The following is a 20,541-nucleotide window of genomic DNA, read 5'->3' as shown; positions in this document are numbered from 1 at the left end:
ACAAGGTATCAGAATATTTTATCTTGAAGCATACATGATGATGTCAAACAATTGTATTGATATTTGACCTCTGTCAATGAGTATTTCTTAGAACTGTAAGGTGATAACTTCATTTTTTAAAGGTTCAAGCCACACCCACTGGGAGTTAAAGGTACACACTCAAAATAGCTGTATTGGAGGGAATGGGAAGAATGAATGTAACTTGTATGAAAAGCTAACGCAAGCTTTACTTCATAAATACTTATCTGTAGTAAAAGTCCTTATAAGTAGGAGGGATATTCAATTCAAATTCATGTTTGATACATTATAATTCAAATATAATAAATAATCCCCCTCCAAAGGACTAAAATATGTTACCTATATTAAAAAAGTATTTGTAATAACATAGATGAATTTGCATAAACATTGCATTTTACGAACCAGATATTTTAATGATAACCAATATGTAGTTCAAACCTGCAGCAATGGGCAGACAATGTATCCCCCAAGATTTAAAATACTAATAGTACAAAACTTCCTAGTAGGGTCCATTGTAATTAATACTAGTGATCAGGCTGCCTTGTAAAACTATGTGGATAATACTCATGATTCCTCTGAGTCTAAAGGTATAATGCTTAAATCACTACAATATATACCTGCTATAATGGACACACAGTTTTCTGCCATTTCTACAGCCAACCTGATTGACTTGGGTATCCTGAGGCAATGTAGCAATTGCTTCATGTATACTGACAACCACTTGCTCCTAAAGCAAACAGAGTATGTGAGAGATGTAATTATACCACAAAATTAGAATCAGTCCTCTCACATAACAACAAACAAGACATACAACAGGTTGTCAGCACACACACCTCCCCTCTCACACAAGAGAAGGTCAAGATACATAAACATATGCGGAGGTACTTACTAAGAGCCTACCAAAACACCAGAGACTTCCCAAGCGCAAACAACATACACATACTGGTATATGAACAGAATCTACCACTACACATAACACTGCACATCTCAGTGCCTGAACAATTAAGCCCCTAAGGCAAAACAGCTGAAAACCTAATGTTCTGGTTATAGGTGACTTTCCTTCTCACCTGGTGTCCCTCTCATCAGACTAAACAAGGAGAAGGTCATGGTCAGCTGCCTGTCAGGTGCCAGGATCCATCAAATCATGCACACACTCAAGTCGCTCAGTAGCAACTACCATTATGACTCTGTCACAGTACATGTTGGTGTGAATGACTTGAGATGTACCTCTCTGAACTATATGAAGAGGACATAACCAACCTCTCAGGTTATGTGTCCAAGGCATGTATGTCAATAGCCCTAAGCAGCTTTCTACCTCCACTGAGGATGATGCCACAATACAGATAAAATGATTGATTTCAATAATTGGTTCAGCTTCTGGTGTCACCCCAGAGGGATCCACTATCTGTCTGCCTGGGAAAACATGATGGACAGTCCACTCTGCTTTGCCAGAGATGGCCTTCATCTGTTTCCTCAAGGCTTTTAGACACTGACAAAGATGCTTGCCACCCCCATAGTGCCTTTTTCAGGCAATGTCCAAACGACAAAACTTCTGATGTAAAGAAATCCACTAGAGACAAACTCAAGGTCATGCTGCATAATGCTAAGAGGCTAAACAGTAAACTGCACCCCTGGAAGCACTCCTCACCTTGGAAGAAGCTGACATTTGTGCAGTCACCAGAGACTTGGTTCAGATCCGCTTAAAGCACCCTGGCAGTACAAGACTATGATACATTTCACATATTCAGACCCCAAAGCAAGCGTGAAAGAACCAAAGGTGGAGGTGTATCAATCTTTATTAAATCCAAATACACCTCAAGACTGTTGAAACAGTACAACTCCCTTGACCTACTCCAGGTCCAATTAACTATAGGAAAAATACCCTTCACATCATCCCTAGCTACAGGTCCTCCATTATGAACCAGGAGGAAGCAGACCACCTACTGGAACAGTAGGTCAGCACCCCCACAAGGGGCTCAAATGTCCTGCACCTAGTGCTCACCAACATCGGAAGTTACTGCACTAACCCCTGTATGCTGCCCTCCATGGTAAGGTCAGACCACATATCTGTCTCATTTGAAGAGAGATCAAACCTGACACCCCACAGGAGTAAAAAAAATGAAACATATCTCCAAAGCAAACTATTGCCTTCTAAGCGATGGTATAAAAAGTTTCAAAGCCCCTGCCAACATAGACAACAGTGACTCTTATGCAGAGAAATACACAATTGCCCTATATAGCCACTTAAACAAATGCATTGACTCGGTAGTACCTAACAGGAACAAAACCAGATCTTCCAGTAAAAACAAGCCACCCTGGTGGACTGTAAGTATAAATAAGTTATACAGCAATAGAAAGAAAAAGATATCTAAGAACAGGAGGGAACTAAGTCAACAGAAGAACACCCTCCACAGCTTGAACAAGCATATCTTGTTAAGTCCTCCAAGGCTATATATGAGTCTAAATTAGCATCCCTAAATACAATCATAAGGCATTCTGTAGCTACATCCAAAATCTAAGAAAGAATGCCCAGCTGTGTGCTGAACTTATAATGGATAGCACTACACATACTGAATCTGATGAAATTGCCAATCTGCTAGCCGACAGATTTGACAATAACTTCACCCCCCCCCCCATCCCCACCTGACATATCCAAAAGCATTCTCAACACCAGTCCTCTACTAAGGACTACAAAAGAAGTGTATCTCCAAAGAACAGGTCATACAAGCACTCTCCAAGGCTTAGAACATGGCCTGTGTGGGACCAGATAACATCTCAGGCTGCTTACTAAACAATCTGAAACAAGACCTAGCAGAACCTCTCAGCACTCTCTTTAACCATAACCTGAGAACTGGCTTTGTCCCAGCAGAGTGCAGAATAGCACCATTTATCCTCTTAAATTATGACCCCATTAGCCTAACCAGCCTTATGTGCAAGGCCATGGAAAGAATCATCGTGGACCTTATCTATGAGGATATAGGTGACCTTAAAACTCTTGATCTGACCCATTTTGGCTTCATCAAGTGAAGATCTTGTCTATTAAACCTGGTGGACTTCTTTGAGATTGTCACAAAGCCCTGGACACACAGTATCAAAGTGGCTGACTCCATACTACCCAGCAGACCTGTTACCAGTGGGGTGCCACAGGGGTCAGTGCTAAGCCCCTTACTGTTTGGTATATACTTCTCAGAAGTTCAGATCAAAACTAAGGGGGTGTGGCTGACCAAGTTTGCAGACGACTGTAAACTAGGTGCAATCATTGAATCCCCAGATGATGTCAGTATACTTCAGTGGGGTCTCACTCAGGGGTGGCTCATGCTATCGGACTGCTGGACTGCAGCCCTCCCACCTAGAAAAACACAAAAGAAAAATCTTTAAAACTAATAAAAACAAAACTGAAAAAAAAAAAAAGCACGTGTCCCGACTCCTCTGCGCATGCGAAGAGGCATTTGAAGACCTCAGACTGCCTTTATCAGCAGTCCGGATAGAGAAAGACAGGTACCCAGCAATCATTGCTGCAAGTGCACCCAGGAATCAGTGCGGTGACGACCGCAAAGAAGAGGAGGTCCAGACTGCTTCGGCTGCAGGCAGACCCAATGAGGAGAGGGGTGAGCTGGCAGACCCAATGAGAGATTGAGGACTGAGAGAGGTGAGCTGCTCTCACGGGACATATTGCGCGGGCGGGTGGGTTTGGTCACTGGATTGCTCCATTTTGGGATTAGCTTCATTCAGGAGGTAGGTGCCTGGTCGCTGGATTGCTCCGTTTTGTGGACGGGTTTGGTCGCTGGCTGGATTGGCTTCATTCAGGAGGTAGGTGGTCGCTGGATTGCTTAGTTCATCTGTTGAGACATACAGCAGGTAAGTGAAGGGTGTGTGTGTGTGTGTGTGTGTGTGTGTGTGTGTGTGTGTGTGTGTGTGTGTGTGTGTGTGTGTATGAGAGAGAATGTGTGTGTGTGTGTCTCTCTCTCTGCCTGGGAGGGTCTAGGTAGGGTAGGTGCCTGGGTGTGAGTGTGTGTGTTTTGAATGGATGAGTGAATGTACGTGTGTGTATGTGATGGGGGGCTGTCATACTTCCAAAATCCTGCAATATACTGGGGAGCAATAGACACCAGGGATAGCTGTTTACAATGTGCCAAAACCCTTAAAAAGTACCCTTGGCAGTCACACACACTGTTTTATTTCTCTGCAGCCACTAGACACTAGGGATACTACAAAAATATTATAAAGTCTGTGAATGTAAAATAAAAGTTGCAAAAGGGGGGAAGTTTTTAACCCTAGACCCTCTACTCGACTGTAGAAAAAAGGAAAGGTGTAGAGAGCATGAGTTTAGATTGGGTATCGAGAAGAGTAAGTGTGGGAAAGAGATAATGCAATGGTGTGATTGAGGAAATGAGAGAGTTTTAAGTTAGGTATGGGCTTTAGAAGTGTGGTGTGTTAGATTTTATGAGGAGGGATGATTATATCAAGATTGTCAGAAGGTTTTGCTTATGCTACATTAAATTGCCATTATGTCACAGAGCCAAGCTCTTTATTGACAAAATGCATGCAGATAGCTTGGGTTTATAAACCTTTCTTATCCTAGCCCTGAATATGTCAGAGTTATTTTTTGATTTGACTATTAACTAGCTTTCACAGTACAAAATTATGTTGGTCAGTAAAATATTAATAGTTCATAAGTTTTAGTTGTCCAGTAATAACTAGTGTACTCTGAAATAAAAGGAAATAAATATATTATTTTCAGATTTTAGCTATATGCACAGCATGGATAAGACTATATTCTAAACATGATATTCCCTCTTGCCTCTTCCTTTCCATTACATCAGCATCTATGGTTTGATTTGATTTCCTGACTAAGAAAATGCAGTTCAGAGATGTAAATAACTATCCATCTTCACATCTTCCTTGAAAACCTGTTGAGGAGACAGGTTAATGATATGTGATAAGCTGAGTTTTCAATAATCCTGTTGTGGAGAAGAATGGAAAATTGTATTTTGAAGACATGAATAAAGAATTATTAAATCAGCATAAAAATTAACAGTAGGAGACAACAGGAAAAGAAATAAAGATGTAATGTTCTAAGACTAAGGGGTTGCCTTCCATTTCAGGAATCTGAAAGAATGAGTATGTTATCATTTATAACCCGAGGTATTTTACTGATGAGGAAATCAGCCGGTTTTGAGGAACACTAGGCACAAGGAAGTGGTTCTGGTGACTACATAGAAATCTGAAACATGACAGAAAGTAGCAGGGCTGTACCAGAGGAAGAGATTATGACGATGCGCAGAACAGGATATTTATTTATTAATTTATTTATTTTGTTAGAAGAGAGAGAAAATGATAGGAAGCTGAAGGCAGAGGATCAGGACATTACAGTCATGAAGTAATAAGGTAAGTCAACAGAAAAATAACTAAGATATGTCTGATGGGTTATGAACAATGAGGAACCATCTTGAAGGTAGTGGTAGTTTTGAGAACAGGGATATGAACATGTGCAATAAGGACAATGTGAGGTTTTAACTCAAAGAATCAGAAAGCAAATCACGCAGGAAAAATAAAACCACCAAGGATGGAACTATAGCTAATGGCAGACCTGAATCACTAGGATAAAATAAAGTAAAGACATGGGAAAGAAGACAGTGGTGTATATCTACTACGTACCGCTGGAACTTCTGTTACACAAGTGGTTAGTGGGAGAAGGAAAAATAGTTTGCATCTTTAAACTTTGATACAGACTGCCATACATTTGATTTTGGACAAGAAAGTCAGTCCTTGCTCTGAATAGCCAGAAGTTAAAAGCATAGACAGCATCATGCCAATGCACATGTTAACAATTGTCATGAAGATAGAACAATTTCAGTAATTTGGAAAAACTCAGTTGAGTTATTAGAGATATCAAAGTCTTACTAGTCTGCTTAGTACAGAGCTGGTATTTAATATAGACCCCCATATTTTGACAATTTAACTGTGAACCTGCAGATGAATTGTGGTTCTTAACAGTGCTTAGAAAACATTGCTAATAATGATTACAACAAACTAAGTATAGTAATATAAAATGTTTACAAGGTAATACAAATATAATTTTGTTGTGGTGGTAGTGCCCCATGCCCTCCTAAGTAGAAATACTAATTTTGAAATCACACTACTTTGGAATAAAGGAAATAATTTAAACAATAAAATTATGTTTGAGTTTTATTGAAGTTGAATTAATTATTTTAGATGGTACAGTTAGTGACTACGGTGGTGGTGCTGCGGTAGCGTTGTCGCCTCACAGTAAGACATTGTCCTGTACGATTCTCAGCTAGAGCGTCTTCTGTGTGGAGGCATGTGTGAATGGGCGTACCTTCATTGAAGGTTGTGCATCAGGGCTGGCGACTTGGCACGTAAAAATCTACTGCTAATCATTAGCGGACTGGAATTCCGCTGTGGCGACCCCTAACCGGAAAAAGCCGAAAGATTTCTTCGCAGATGCTACAGTTAGTAAAGGTTGTTACATTTTGGATGAAGTGGAGTCCACACTGCAGCAGTATTCATCATTTCAACCTAAGTCAAAGTGCAATATTTTTTTAACACATATTCAGCTAGTAAGTGTTTTTAAAATCTGGCTTGAATGCATTTTTGCATTTTCCAGTTATGGTTTACTATAAACTAAAGTAAGTCAAAGATTCATGGACAGTTATTCATTCATAGGCTATTTGATTTGACATACTGTAGAGATCATAAATATTTGCTGATGTAAAGTCAACATTTCAGGATTTGTTAGTATGCTACTCACATTTACAACAGGCACAAAAAATGTAAATAAATCTAAAATGTAAAAATGTAAAAAGGAAATGCCTTTCACACAAAAATGTAAATGCACTGGAAGGATGAAGGAAGTAGGGATGGAAAGGAAAGAAAGAAGGAAAGAGACTGTCAATGTCAAGAGATAAAACAAGGGAAAGAAAGGAAGTACGCAATGAAGAAAAAGGAAGGAAGAAGGCATGCATGGCCTACTTGGAGCAAGAGAAAGACAGAAAAGTGGTGCATTTGGAGAAAAAAGGTAAGTGTTATAAATAAGAGGAAATGATTTGTTTGAGTTCAGAGCTTATGGAAATATATGTATAACACTGGCAAGAAATATGGGCTTATAGAAAAAAGAAAAGAAATGTGAAACTTTTTTCTTATAGGTATTGACGTTTCTTTGAATGAGAAGATTAAGAAAACAGAAAAGGAGTCAGTTATGAGTTTGGCAGTGAGCCTTTTACAGTTAGCATTGTTATAGAACAATATGTGGCTAGAAATTATACTGGAATATCCTGCATATAAATGTGAGAGGGAAGGGAAATTCTGAAAACTGGTCTTAAAAAAATAGCATCTTAAAAATAAACAAGTATAGATGGTGCAAGATACATTCAGTTCTGTGGGTAAAGGACAATAACCAGAGGGGTAGGAAGGGAAAAGAGGAGAATGGGGCTATAAAGAATACAATGATGTTGAGAAGAATGTAATGCTGTATATCATCATGTCTGTGTGCCTACCAATATGTTACACTTTGTCTTAATAGAAGGCATTAGGGAAATAGGAGCTGTACTAGAGAAGGACAATGTAAACAGCTGGGATGTTGGCAAGATTTATAATAAGCAACAGTACATTCATAAAGTAGTGGACTGAACAGCAATAGAGAAAAGAAAAGAAATACTGGCAGACAGAGATGTTAGCCTTATGGGTGGGCAGGACGGGGGATGAATGCATAGTGACCAGCTGAGCAACCCAAACTAACGGACATGTGAGTTTCACACACACACACACACACACACACACACACACACACACACACACACACACACACACACACACACACACACACTCACAATATCTACATATTACTTTGTTATTCAAGAAAACAAAAAACACACAATCATCAGCTGCAGGAGAAGGACAAAAATCATTAAACTATTTGCACACATAAGAGCACTAAGCTTATGAATGAGCAATTAAAATTGTAAACCTAGAGTGCTAATTAGCTGTGCCATTTAATATTACCTGTGCCTATATTTACTTTCACTTAATACTTGAAGGGTCATTATTCTTTAAACAATTTTCATTTTATTCTTTCAGTTTATAGTGATTTGTTTATTTTAAGATATATTCCCTGAAGCCCTCTTTACTTTCTTGTGCACATTAGTGGTTTCAATTCACTTTATCCACTAGTACCATCACATTTTTGATGCAATTATCCTAGCCTCACCCATCTTTTTTAACTTTGATACTTTTATTTAGATGCAATGGAGAGGCACCCTGCTGTAGACTTTATCCTGTCTCTAATATAATAACACTCGTGATAATATTAGCCTAGACTCATAACTCCCTTTTAATTTAATTTTTTCCTTCAGCCACCTATCTAACCTTTATTGACAAGGTTAGTCCAACTAAACTAATAACCTCCTTTCAAGAGGTTGACCAGGATATTGGGGAACTTCCACTAGTCTTTTTTGATAGATGCTGTGGGATTTTATTAGTATTTGTTTTCCAGGTAGAGCACTGATCGCTGGGGACCTTTTTCAGACTCGGCTCCAGAGTGGTGTCTGATTAAGTGATTTTCTCTGAATCACACGGTTAGGCATTGCATGCTAAGGGAATCATACCTTGTACCACCATACCACAGGAAACAACTTGTTAAACCTACCAGTGCTGCACTTGTGTCAACAATATAATCACCTTAAGTGGGAATAGAATACACAGCTTTCTGGTCTTCCAGTACCACAGTTAAGCTACCAGATGAAAAACTGATACTGCCATTAACTTTATTTTGATACAGTCTAAACTTTATCCTGACACTATTATAAAAACAGTTATTCGTACCTGTTAGCCTAGCTTTATGCATCCCTTTTAATTTTGTTGTCTTTATTTCTATAAATTGCAATGATATATCCTGTTTACATTATAACAGCACTTCTATATTTCTTTAACTTCCTAGGTATTGATGTTTTGCAGTACTTATCAGTATATGATGCATCATGCCTCCCAGTTTATAATGTCATTGATAAAAATCCCACTGTGTCATAATTTTCAATTTCCCCACCTGTATCATATGTCTAACAAGCCTAAATGAGTCCTTTGTTTGTGCCATCACTGCACGTTTCCTTGTCCCAGAAGATAATGTTCACTAACATGTGGCTTCTACCCAGTAAATCTTCATACCCTTCCTTTTCCTGAAAGTTATTTCCATTGGCTTTACCTGCAAACATACCCAGGATACATCATGTACATCTCATCTTATAAGCAGCATTTGTTGTCTTTCCTGCTTTTATGTTTATGCTGAAAAGATGACTTATTTTTCATTTTTTTGTAACACATACATTTGCCACCACCTATAAAATGCATTTTTTCTTCATATTTCCAGTAACTGTATCATTTAAGTTAAAAATATTTCACCCTGACACCCATTTCTTTCACAATTTTAATATCATTTTTTTCATTATTCCAATGTAATTATAATGAAGTTTACTGACAATAAAAATCATACACGTTTTGTAATTATGCTTTCATCATCAGCTTTCTGATTCTAGAGCTCATAGCTTTGATTTTACTTCATTTGAACTAAATTTAAGTTTAATAGCATTATGTTGGTCTTTACTGTACACTGAGCAGCTGTTTAACTTCTTCTTAATTCTGTCACACAGTCTATTTTTTTGACCATGCAATTGTGTGGAGGAACAGTTTATAGTGGAGGCATATTTTCTGTTGTCTGCACCAGATTTCAGCACATATTGGGACACAGAAAACAGTACAATCACTCAGTTATATAGGCAGTATTAATCAGTGAAAAGTTAAATGCAGCTATGGAGAAGTAAAAATTGAACAGGTTAAGATTCCTAGTAAACTATGTAATACTTGGCATAGAGTGTAATACCACGGATGTAACACTGTAATGGGGTGAACACTTTTATTAAAAATAATAGGGAAATGTGAATCACCTCAGTGATGGCTATGTAGAAACCATCCATTACATTTGTGTGTAAAAATTTCTCTTAAGTTGTTTTTAGGAATCAAGAGAATGTACTTTCAACATGAAGTCTTGCAGTGATAGCTTTGGTCCCCGACGATCATGAACTCAGACTTTGTACAACTATTTTCCCTAAAGGCAATGGCTATTACTTTTAAGGCAAGCCTAAAAAGGCTCTGTTAACCCAGAAGCAGGCTACATTATTGCAGCTGTTATACCAAATGCAGCAATGGCTGAGATAGTCTAAAACATTGTGTGATTTTTTTTTTCTCACCCAGCATTGAAGTACTTAAACCCGTAGGAGTAAGTAGGGGGTTTCAGCTTCTGCCTCCAATTTGTAGACATTCCAGCAGCAGGAATAGTTACCCGGTGAGATAATGAATGAGTAGAAGTCTTTCTGATCCTCCTCCTGTATGCCTATTTAAGACACCACACTCATAAAAATATATCATTACATCCATTATGTTAATAGACTTGATTACTCCAGGGGAATTAACTGAACTGAAGGCACACTCAGACCAACGACTAGTGTATTTGTTACGGTCTCAAACTGAATGCAAAAAAATGCATCATCATTCTCTTCCCATCACCCACAAACAGTGTCCCCTCACATTATCAAGTCAACAGTACCCTATGTACCCATGAAGTGGTAACGGACCTGGTATTACAAGTTGACTGCAACCTTAACTTCGACCACGATGTGTCTACTGTAGTAAGGAAAGCTTTCTATCTAGCACACTTGATTAGTAAAGGCATCACCTCAAGAGCAATAGAAGTTATAACCCCCCCCCCCAATACTCAGCACTTATCTGGTCCATAATTGAGTATAACACCCCATTTGGAATGTACCATACTAAGCACATGCAGGAAATAAAGAGATCTCAGAGGTTTCTAACAAAGAAGATCAAGGGGCTCCGGCATGTTCCTTACATAGGCTGACTACATTCCCTGTCACTATGCTTTGTACTGTATAGACTTCTTAGGGGAGACTTATGCCTGGACTATAGAGCAATTCAAGACTCATATCTAATGAACTTGCTGCATATCCATAAATCAAACAGGGCTAGGGCTACCAGTTCCAGTGACCTAAATATGGCCTGCGATTTAAATAGGACATGCTAGAGGGACAGATTTCTCTCCCAGCAACTGCCGCGTCTTTGGAACAGACTACCAATTCATGTGAAACAGAGCATGTCTATGACAACACTGTTCAAGAGGAACCTGGACGAGTGGATGGGGCACTGTGAATTCTTACTGGGAACAGAGCTCACAACCCTCATGGACATGGGCAGTCATTACTAAATGCAATCTTAGGCACAGGCTAGCATTACTATGGTATTACATTGGGATGAAACGGCTAGACTTAAAATAACCTCTGGGTTGATAGCCTAGTAATCTCCTATGATCCTATGGATGGGGGCATAACAGTACATACTGCCTATATTGATTTAGCCAAGGCCTTTGACACAATTCCCCATTCAGGTATCATAGGCAAACTCTCCCACCTGGGGATTAACCCATACTTTACTAGATAGATATCCAACTGGCTCACCAGCAGAAAGCACACTGTCAAAGTTGGGGAGTCCACCTCTACCAGTAGACCAGTTACCAGTGGAGTAATACAAGGATCTGTGCAGGGGCCTCTACTGCTTGAAATCTATTTCTCTGAAGTCCAGGTGAAGGTAGATGGCCTATGGCTTTACCAAGTTTGCAGACAACTGTAAACTGGGTGCAATCATAGAGTCCCCCAAACGATGTTAATATATGACAGAAAGGGTTGATACAGACAAATGATTGCTGCCAAACTCGTGGAATAAAACTTAATGCAAAAAATGTCTCATTAACCCCTTCAAAAAAGATGTAGCCCTGCTAATTATGATATAGATAGCACCCATCTAAGCTCAAACTTAGTGGTGCGAGACTTAGGTACACAGGTTGAGCAATCTAAACTTTGATCACCAAGTGTCTGTAATGACAAGAAAAGCATTCTAGATTACACATCTCATAAATAAGGGCATTGCATTCAAGACCAATGAGGTTATAGTGCAGCTATACTCGACCCTTATCATACCACTTCCTTCTGTATGTACCTCACCTACACCTGCAGCAACTGGAGAGACCACAGAGGTTTCCTACCAAGTGAATTGAGGGCCTTAAACATATGACATACATAGAAAGACTGAAAACCCTTGAACTGAAGACTCTGCTTTAATGGAAATGCTGCACATCCGCAAATCACATGGGACAAGAATTACTCACTCCAGGGATCTCAACCTATCCTGTGACATTAACAGAATGTGCTGGAGAGACAGATATATATTGCAGTGATTGCCTCCCCTGTATAATAAGCTCCCACTCCATGTAAAGCAGAGCTCCTCAATGACCCTATTCAAGTGCAACCTTAACAACTGCATGGGTGACCACAAATTCATACCAGGGGTGGCACCTATGTCCCTCATGGACAGGGGCACTTAGTGCTGATCAAAGAATCGCTCTGCTAACAATGACAGTCTAACTATGGTCAATAAGGGTACTCAGGTTGTTACATGTATAGGCTTGTAAAGCTCCTAGGGCTATTAGCCTAGTAACCTACTATGAACCTATGAACATATGATCACAAAGATGCATTGAGTTCTGTTTTGGTAATAAAAAACTAGCTACCATATTCTCTAGATAGCAGACTTTTATTAAAGGACAACACTAGACATCTGGAATAGTCATTAACTATTGTTTTTTCTTTGATAAAAACTTAAACTTAATAATTAGAAATGCTACTCTTTGAAGGACATTTAGCACTGTATAAAAAGTAGAGATGAGAAAGGGTTAATTGCTATATATAAAGCTATGTTCAAACCACATTTATAATACTGTCCTGCTGCTTGTATGTGCAAAATTCTATAAACTCAAATGTTGGAGAGAATCTAGAGGACATGCCCTAGACAAATATTCAAAATAAAACATCTTAGATACAGGAATAAGCTTGGACAGTTATCTATATTCTGAATAGGTTCTAGTATGATTAGAAGGGATTTAGGTGTAGAATTCTTATAGCATTCCTTCTGCTCTAGAAGTAAAAGTGCTTTAGTGGCATTCTCTGTCTTCTCTCTCTCCCTTATGATTCACAGCCAGCTCCTAGAGTAACATCCTGGACAGAGTTTACAAGGCAAAGATGGAACTGGCAGTAGGTGTCCAGAACTTAGTTCTGCATCATGCATGTACACACCTATGGATAATTTATATGCCTTATCCACCAGCCATATGTCTTTGAAGTTTGGGTGGAAACAGGAGTACATGGAGAAAACGCATGCAAATACAGAGAGGACATGCAGCCACTACACCAATGGCACCAAAGGTGAAAACAGAACTAGAAAAACTCTTGCTGTGGGGCAATAACTTTGGCATTACTGACTTATAATATGAGCCTAAAAAGGAAATTGTATCATTATGGTAGTGAGGGAGACTGTGGAATGTGTTATCTTTAAACATTAAGAAGGCAGCGAGTTTGGTTTGCTTGAAGAGTCAGTAACTTCATTTCAGAACAAGCTGTATATTCCATACCTACATGTTAGCAGACTCTTTAATAACCTTTCCAAGGTTTTATGTATATTTCCCAACTAAATGAACATTGAATATCCGAAAGAACTGGATAGAAAATAGCATTCTTCCATCAGTTTAGAGCTGACTACTGTTAATAAATCAATAGGGACTTTTAGCATCTCTGAACTACTTCTATCAACAATTAAGCTAAACATGTAACATGGTAAATACTACATGTAAACACCATGCATGTACTCCACTCAGAATTCCACTGCAAATATGCATTCTGGGTATTAGAGGACATTTCATGTTGGATATCCTCAAATATCAAGCAAGATACTATAATTCTAGGAGTCATTAACATATACAGGGCATAAATATTAACAAGTAAAACATGGATTACCAGCAATAAATCCATTTGGACCTGCACTACAAATTTCTGAACCAACTGCAACTGAAAATGTTAGTGGTAGAAGAAACATTCTTGCTTTCATAATAATCTAAAAGAATAATAACATCAATTGTATAGGTACATTTTTTCAGCTCTATGAATAGCTATCACCCTACTTCTATACTCTTCAAACAAAGAAAATTACAAAAGAACAATAGTTTTTACTTGGTCCAAACCTACATAATTTTTCAATGCCACAATTTTTAACTAATTAGTACAGCAGTGTTACCAGACTCCATGAAAATAACTCATCTTATAGGAAACAATTGTCTTATTTAACAAACCTCTGCAAGACATCATAAAATCCATTGCATTTCTGCAGAAAAAGTCAAAACCTCACCAGCCCCTGGCTAACTATAGAAACAGAATAATTGATGACAATTAACGATAAATCCTGGAAAACCTAGAAAAAGCAGCAAACAACTCACTAGTCCAAAAGTATAGATCACTTATAAGTAAAGGAAATAAAACTTTCATATATGACAATCCATACTACAAAAAGAAAATAATTCAGGAATGTCATTAGTACCTTAATCAAACTTAAAACAAAAATACAATCTAACACCGTACAACGTCATTCAGAATTTAACACTGTGCAAAATTAATACACACTTTAAACAGATTGCAACCACACTATTAAACCAATAAGCTCTTGTAATTTTAACTTGTTCACAGTTTTTAGAAATCTCATTAAAATCTCTAAAAGAAACTACAGTTGTCTATCTTAGGCCATAATAATATCCCATCAAGATATCTTTGCGTAGCAGCTGATGCCGTAGCACAAATAAAGGAAATATTATACAATAGATTTATAAAAAATTGACACTTTCCTATACTGTGGAATGAATAATACATTATTCTTATCCCTAATTGAGGACATGATTCCAATGTCTCTAATTCTGGACCAGGAGGTATATAACCAAATGTCGCCTATTATCACCAAATAAATAGGAATTCTGTGCTGGTCATAACACTAACACAACACTCCTACCCCTTCTAAATGCAATAAATATACATCAAAACCAAAATTAGTTTATTGTTTCTAGTTTCTTAAAGTTGTCAAAAGCATTTGGCACTGTATCAAATAATCTAATTTTAACAAGGCTTACCAGTTTAGACATGAGTATTAAAACAATTTAATAGTGCAGGAGTTACTTCAGTGATGGAACACAACCATAAAAATGGAGAGTTATTTATCCTTTCTACCCACTATTATATTAATTACAAAAGCTTTCATATTTTGGACCTCTTTCATTCATTCATTTATTTATTTATATTTTTTCGTTGTTTGTTTCTTTTATGTGTCACAGTGGAAGGGGTGACACAGTGGCACAGTGAATAGCATTGTTGCCTCACAACAATAGGCTCACCTGTTTTATTCTCAGTTGACGTACTTTCTGTGTGGAGTCTGCCTGTCCTCCCTGTGTTTGCATGGGTTTCCTCTGGGTGCTCTGGTTGCCTTCCGCATTCCAAAGACATGCAGTAGGATTGGACACTCTAAATTGCCTATATGTGGGAGTGCATGTGTGAGTGTGTGGTATGGAGGAGCTACTGTGGCGGGGCTAGCCATGTGGGGGTGTACACCTTAGCTCTAGATGATTGTCACTGTTGAAATGACGTCCTGACCCCATGTACAAAAATGGGAAAAAAGGGGTTGTGAATGCGATAGGATTCCAATTCTCCAAGAATAAATGAAAACAAACTCATCCACATATACCATAATGTAAAAAAACTTTAAAATGCAGTCTTCAACAAGTACATAACATCATAATCTAAAGCAAATGCAAAAGAAGAGAAATGGTAAGCATAAAACTGGCACAATGCACCAAATATAATAATATTCCCCACCGAATATGCATTCTAGTTGCAGGCATAGAATTCTGAAGACTCAGAACCTAAACAAGTCAGGATGATATAGACTTGTACTGTTTCTTTAGGAAAAAAGTCAAGTTTATACTAGGTCGATATGCAATTGAACAATGTTGGAATAGCAAACTGTAAAGTGCAGGACCTCTTTTAGTCAATATTTTCATATATATCATGTACAAAATAATAGAAAAAAAACATTGTCTAAAAGAAAAACAGATATAGTGCAAAATGCAGATGATTAATTTGCTAAGGACCTACTCCCAACTGACTTCAATAAAGGCACAGAATGTTTTCAACAATCTATTAATTTACACATCATCTATCTGGGTTAGTCCCACTAGGCCAGTGGTCTCTTCTGAAGGGGAGACCTGTGGTGGGATTCATACTAACTAGGGAAACTTTGCCCAAGATACCTAGAAACTTCCCCTACTCAGGAGAAGGATTTGTGTGTTACACATCCTGACTTCCTGTTTCCTGTCCAGGCACAGAGGCAGCCAGGAGGAACAGGAAGAAAATATTGCTGATTTGGCTTTGTCTGAATATGAAGTGAAAGTTGATGAAATGTAGTTGAAATGGTATAACCACTACCAGAAGTTTTTTCTGATGCTGTGTGTGCAGAAAAATCAGTGATATTAGAAGAAAAGGAAATGTTAGCTGTAACAGAGATGGATACAGAGGAAAACTTTCAGAGGTGATTGTTTGAAGGAGAGACAGTTATCTTTTAGAAATGCATAATTACAACCCTCCAATCGGGATGGTTGCGGGATGATTATTTGGAAGAAATGGTAAACCAAATTGAACCAGAAAGTCGAGCAGAAATTTCATGGAGTGACATCATGGAGAAAATAGAAGAAGAAGGAGAGACTTTGTCAGAAAAGGTTTAAGAGATAAAAACTTATACACAAACTGTGGGAGAAGGAGTAAAGAAGAAAGAAGAAATAAATAAAACAAAAAAGAAGTATACAGTACATGTGAGATGTAGAAAAGAAGAAAGTTTGGACAGGTATAAGGCTTGGGAGTCTGTCATAGCACCTCTGGGTGTCAAAGTAAAAGAGGTAAGCGCATTCATTTTAATTATTAAAAATACTTTTTGTGACTTGATATTTGTGACTGGGCAGGCCATGGAAAATTTTTGGGGTGCATCTGAATAAAAGGAAAATATTTATCCATGGTCAGAATATGTCCTGCAAGAATTTACAGACCAAAAAAAAAAGAATAATGATCCAGTTTAGAACTGAAGTTGAAGCAAAAGAGTTGAAAGAACATTTGTTAACTATATGTAAAGAAGTAATGTACAGTAAAAAAATATATGATGAAAGAGGAGTATGGACTGAGGATGGGAATATGGAGTAATACTGCAAATGGAAAATGATAATGTTATGCAAGTACCAAGTATTATTGATGTTCATGGTAATAGAGGTTTTGTGAAATACAGGGGTCAACCAAAAACTTGTTATTTTTGTGGAATAAATCATGATTTAATCAATGAATGTGATAAAAAGGATGTTATTTATGTGGTAAAACAGCATATAATGCAAATAAAAGTGATTTAAAGTGCAACAAATTGACAATACTGGTCATTCACGGCTAGAATGTGAAATGAGTGTGCAAGAAAATTAACATAAAAATGAAGTTATACAGATAAAGAGATAGTAGAATGTGTTATACAAGAACAGGTAAAAAAAGATGTAACAGATAAAGAGGTTGTACATGAAGTTAAAGAAAGTAACAAGGAAAAAGAAACAGAGGAGACAAGTGAGGAAGAAGCTGATTGGTGCTCAGTAAGAAATAAAAATTTGATAGGGAAAAGAGTTAAAGAAAGGGATAGAACATTGAAAAGCATAATGCTTAGAGAAAATAAGAAAGGAAAGGGATTAACATTTTATTATACTACCTGTTCTTAAAAGCTGAAAATATGAGCTTTAAATGCAAACAGTATGAAAAATCATAGAAAGAGAATAGGTAAATTAAAATGGTGTGCAGCAGTAGATGCATATGTTATTGTTTTAGAAGATATCAGATTATTAACAGGAGAAGAAAAAAATAAACTGAAAAACTTTGGAATGGTGTGGTAGTTTGGAACATGGGGAATGAAACATGCTCAGCCATATGTATTTCATGTCAAGAAACCATTAAAATATTAGCTGTAACCATAGTTGAACTAGGCCGAGCTAAGGTAATAGACATGAGATGGAAAATATTTGTCTAGAATTATATAGCTTTATATGCATATGCAGCAAAAAAAAAGAGAGAGGAATGTTTAAAAATATTCTTGAATATGTTTGTGTAAATATGTACATTATAAGGGTGGGTTATTTTAATTGTAATTTAAGGAAAGATGAGAGCAACTGTGATGTTAAATAGCTAAAAAATTATGAGAAGTGGAAAATTAAGTGTATGGGAGAATAACCACTGGACCTATAAAAGGAATGGAATTAGGACATAAATAGATTTTTTTTTAATATCTGATAGTATAAAAGTTATAAAAAAGGAATTAAGTATGCCAGATTTTCAGATCATGTCGCAATGTGGGTTAAAGTACAGGAAAATGAAGAATGAAGAATATATAAGACTAGGTAGGAATAAAGGGAATTAATAACAATTAATCTGATTTAAAAGAGAAAAAAGAACTTGTGATATTATGGAAAAATCATATGAATATGAAGGAGTTTTATAAGAATTTAACTGTTTTGTGGCTTAATTTTAAAGAAAAATATAAAAAACTATGTTTAGAATGAATAAGGAAGAAAAGAAGGCAATAAAAAGAGAGATATAAGATATTAAGCCAAGAAACATTTAGAGACTTATTAGGGAAGAAAAATTAATTTTATGAAAAAAATAGAAATATATAAAATTAATCAAATTAAAATTAACAACTTGTTATTTAAGCAAAAATATTGTTTAAAAGGAAAGAAAGAAAGAAGAGGTAGCACTATATTTGAGTAAAATAATAAAAGAAGGAAAAATAATAAAAGAATTAAAAAATAAGGAAGGTAAGCAAATAAGACAGCAAGAAGGAATATACAAAATAATTAAAGAATATGTATTGGAATTATTTGTTAAGGAAGAAGAAAACATAGAACAAATTTATAAAGGTGAAAAATTAAGTAAGGAAGATAATGCATATTTAGAACAAAAAATAACCATGAAAGAATTGAAAAAAATTCTAAAAGATATTAATATGAATTCTGCAACAGGACTGAACGGAATTGAATATGGTATGTATAAAGAAATGAAAGAGTGGCAAAAAATAACGTTTATAGAAGTTATGAATGAGTGGTCAGAAACTGGAATCAAAGAAAAATGAGATATGTACAGGAGTTATACAATTTATATTTAAAAAGGGAAATAAAGAGGAGATAACAAATTGGAGACCTATAATATTGAATAATACAGCTTATACATTTTTATGAGAATAATAACGAAAAGGTTGCAGAAAAAAATGGATAGAAGACATGACCAAAATATATTTGGGAGTAAAGGAAATTGAAGTCTAGAGTTATTATGGATAATAAGAGAAATAACTGATATCTTAAATAAAAAGATGTAGAAGTGAAGGTTATGATTGGGGGTATAACTAAAGCGTATGATAACATTCAATATAAATCATTCGGAGGAATTTTGCAGGCATATAATGAAAGGAAAAAATATTACAAGTAAGAAAATGTGTTTATGAAAGGAACTATGTGAAACTAAATATTAATGGCTGGTTTGGGGAAGAAATAAAAATAGAATGTGGAATAAAGCAGGGCTGCCCATCTAGTACAGTAACTTTCTCATTAGTTATTAATGTAATAGTAAAGGAAATTAGTAAAATGTCAAGTAGTAATGGATACAAAATGATGAAGGAAATACATTTGCCAATAATGTATAATTATGCAAATGATATTGTATTAATTGTTAAAAATAAAGCATGGATTCAAAAAGTAAATTAAAAATTAAGTATAAATGATAAAAATGGTTTAAGTATAAATAAGGAGAAAAGTAAAGGATTTGGTTTTGAAGGTATGATAGGAGGTGTTGAGATCAATGAAAAATATATATATATTAGGAATAACATTTGTAAGGAATGAATACAGACAACAACAATAGGATAATGTACTCAAAAAAGTAAAGGATATTACTCATTTTTGGAAATCATATAGATTTTTCATATAGAAAAAAGCACACTTGTTGAACACCATGGAAATGGGAAAATGCTTATGTTGCTAACATCTATATGATTCCTATTAAGTATGAAAAGGAATTAATGATGATTATATTTTCTCTTATATAGGGGTCTAGACTGAATCCAGTCAAAAGAGGGATTCTGTATAACAAATAAGAACAAGGAGCATTGGGTTTAATAAGCCCAATAGTACATGCAGCATCTTTAATTTTATATAAGTTATTAAAAAGAATTATGAAGAAAAATAGAAAATTGATTGAAATTATACTATATTATAAATACAAAGAATTGTGGGAAGGAATAGAAGTTAAAAAAACATAGTAAAAGCATTGTGAATGAAGAAATGAAAGAGTACCAAAATAAAATTGTGTTACGGAAAATAAAAAAAAGAATATATGTGAGAAAAATAGAAAAGAATGGTACTTAAGTGTTATGAAAGCATTTTATTGTATTGATTCATGCAAATATTTAGAAATAGATAGGAAAATGGCCATAATGCCGAGATATAGTAAC

General features: G+C 36.2%; 1 protein-coding gene across 1 annotated transcript in view; it reads right to left on the bottom strand.

Annotated features, from left to right (window-relative positions):
- The window catches only part of IGSF10 (immunoglobulin superfamily member 10), a 453,826-nt gene that overhangs the window by 227,374 nt on the left and 205,911 nt on the right, over positions 1-20,541 (bottom strand). The window lies entirely within an intron of this gene.

The sequence above is a fragment of the Protopterus annectens genome, chromosome 4.part1, assembly GCF_019279795.1.
Source record: "Protopterus annectens isolate FY-2018-M chromosome 4.part1, PAN1.0, whole genome shotgun sequence".
NCBI lineage: Eukaryota > Metazoa > Chordata > Ceratodontiformes > Protopteridae > Protopterus > Protopterus annectens.
The sequence above is the reverse complement of the archived record's forward strand: the minus strand, read 5'-3'. Positions and strand labels throughout refer to the sequence as shown.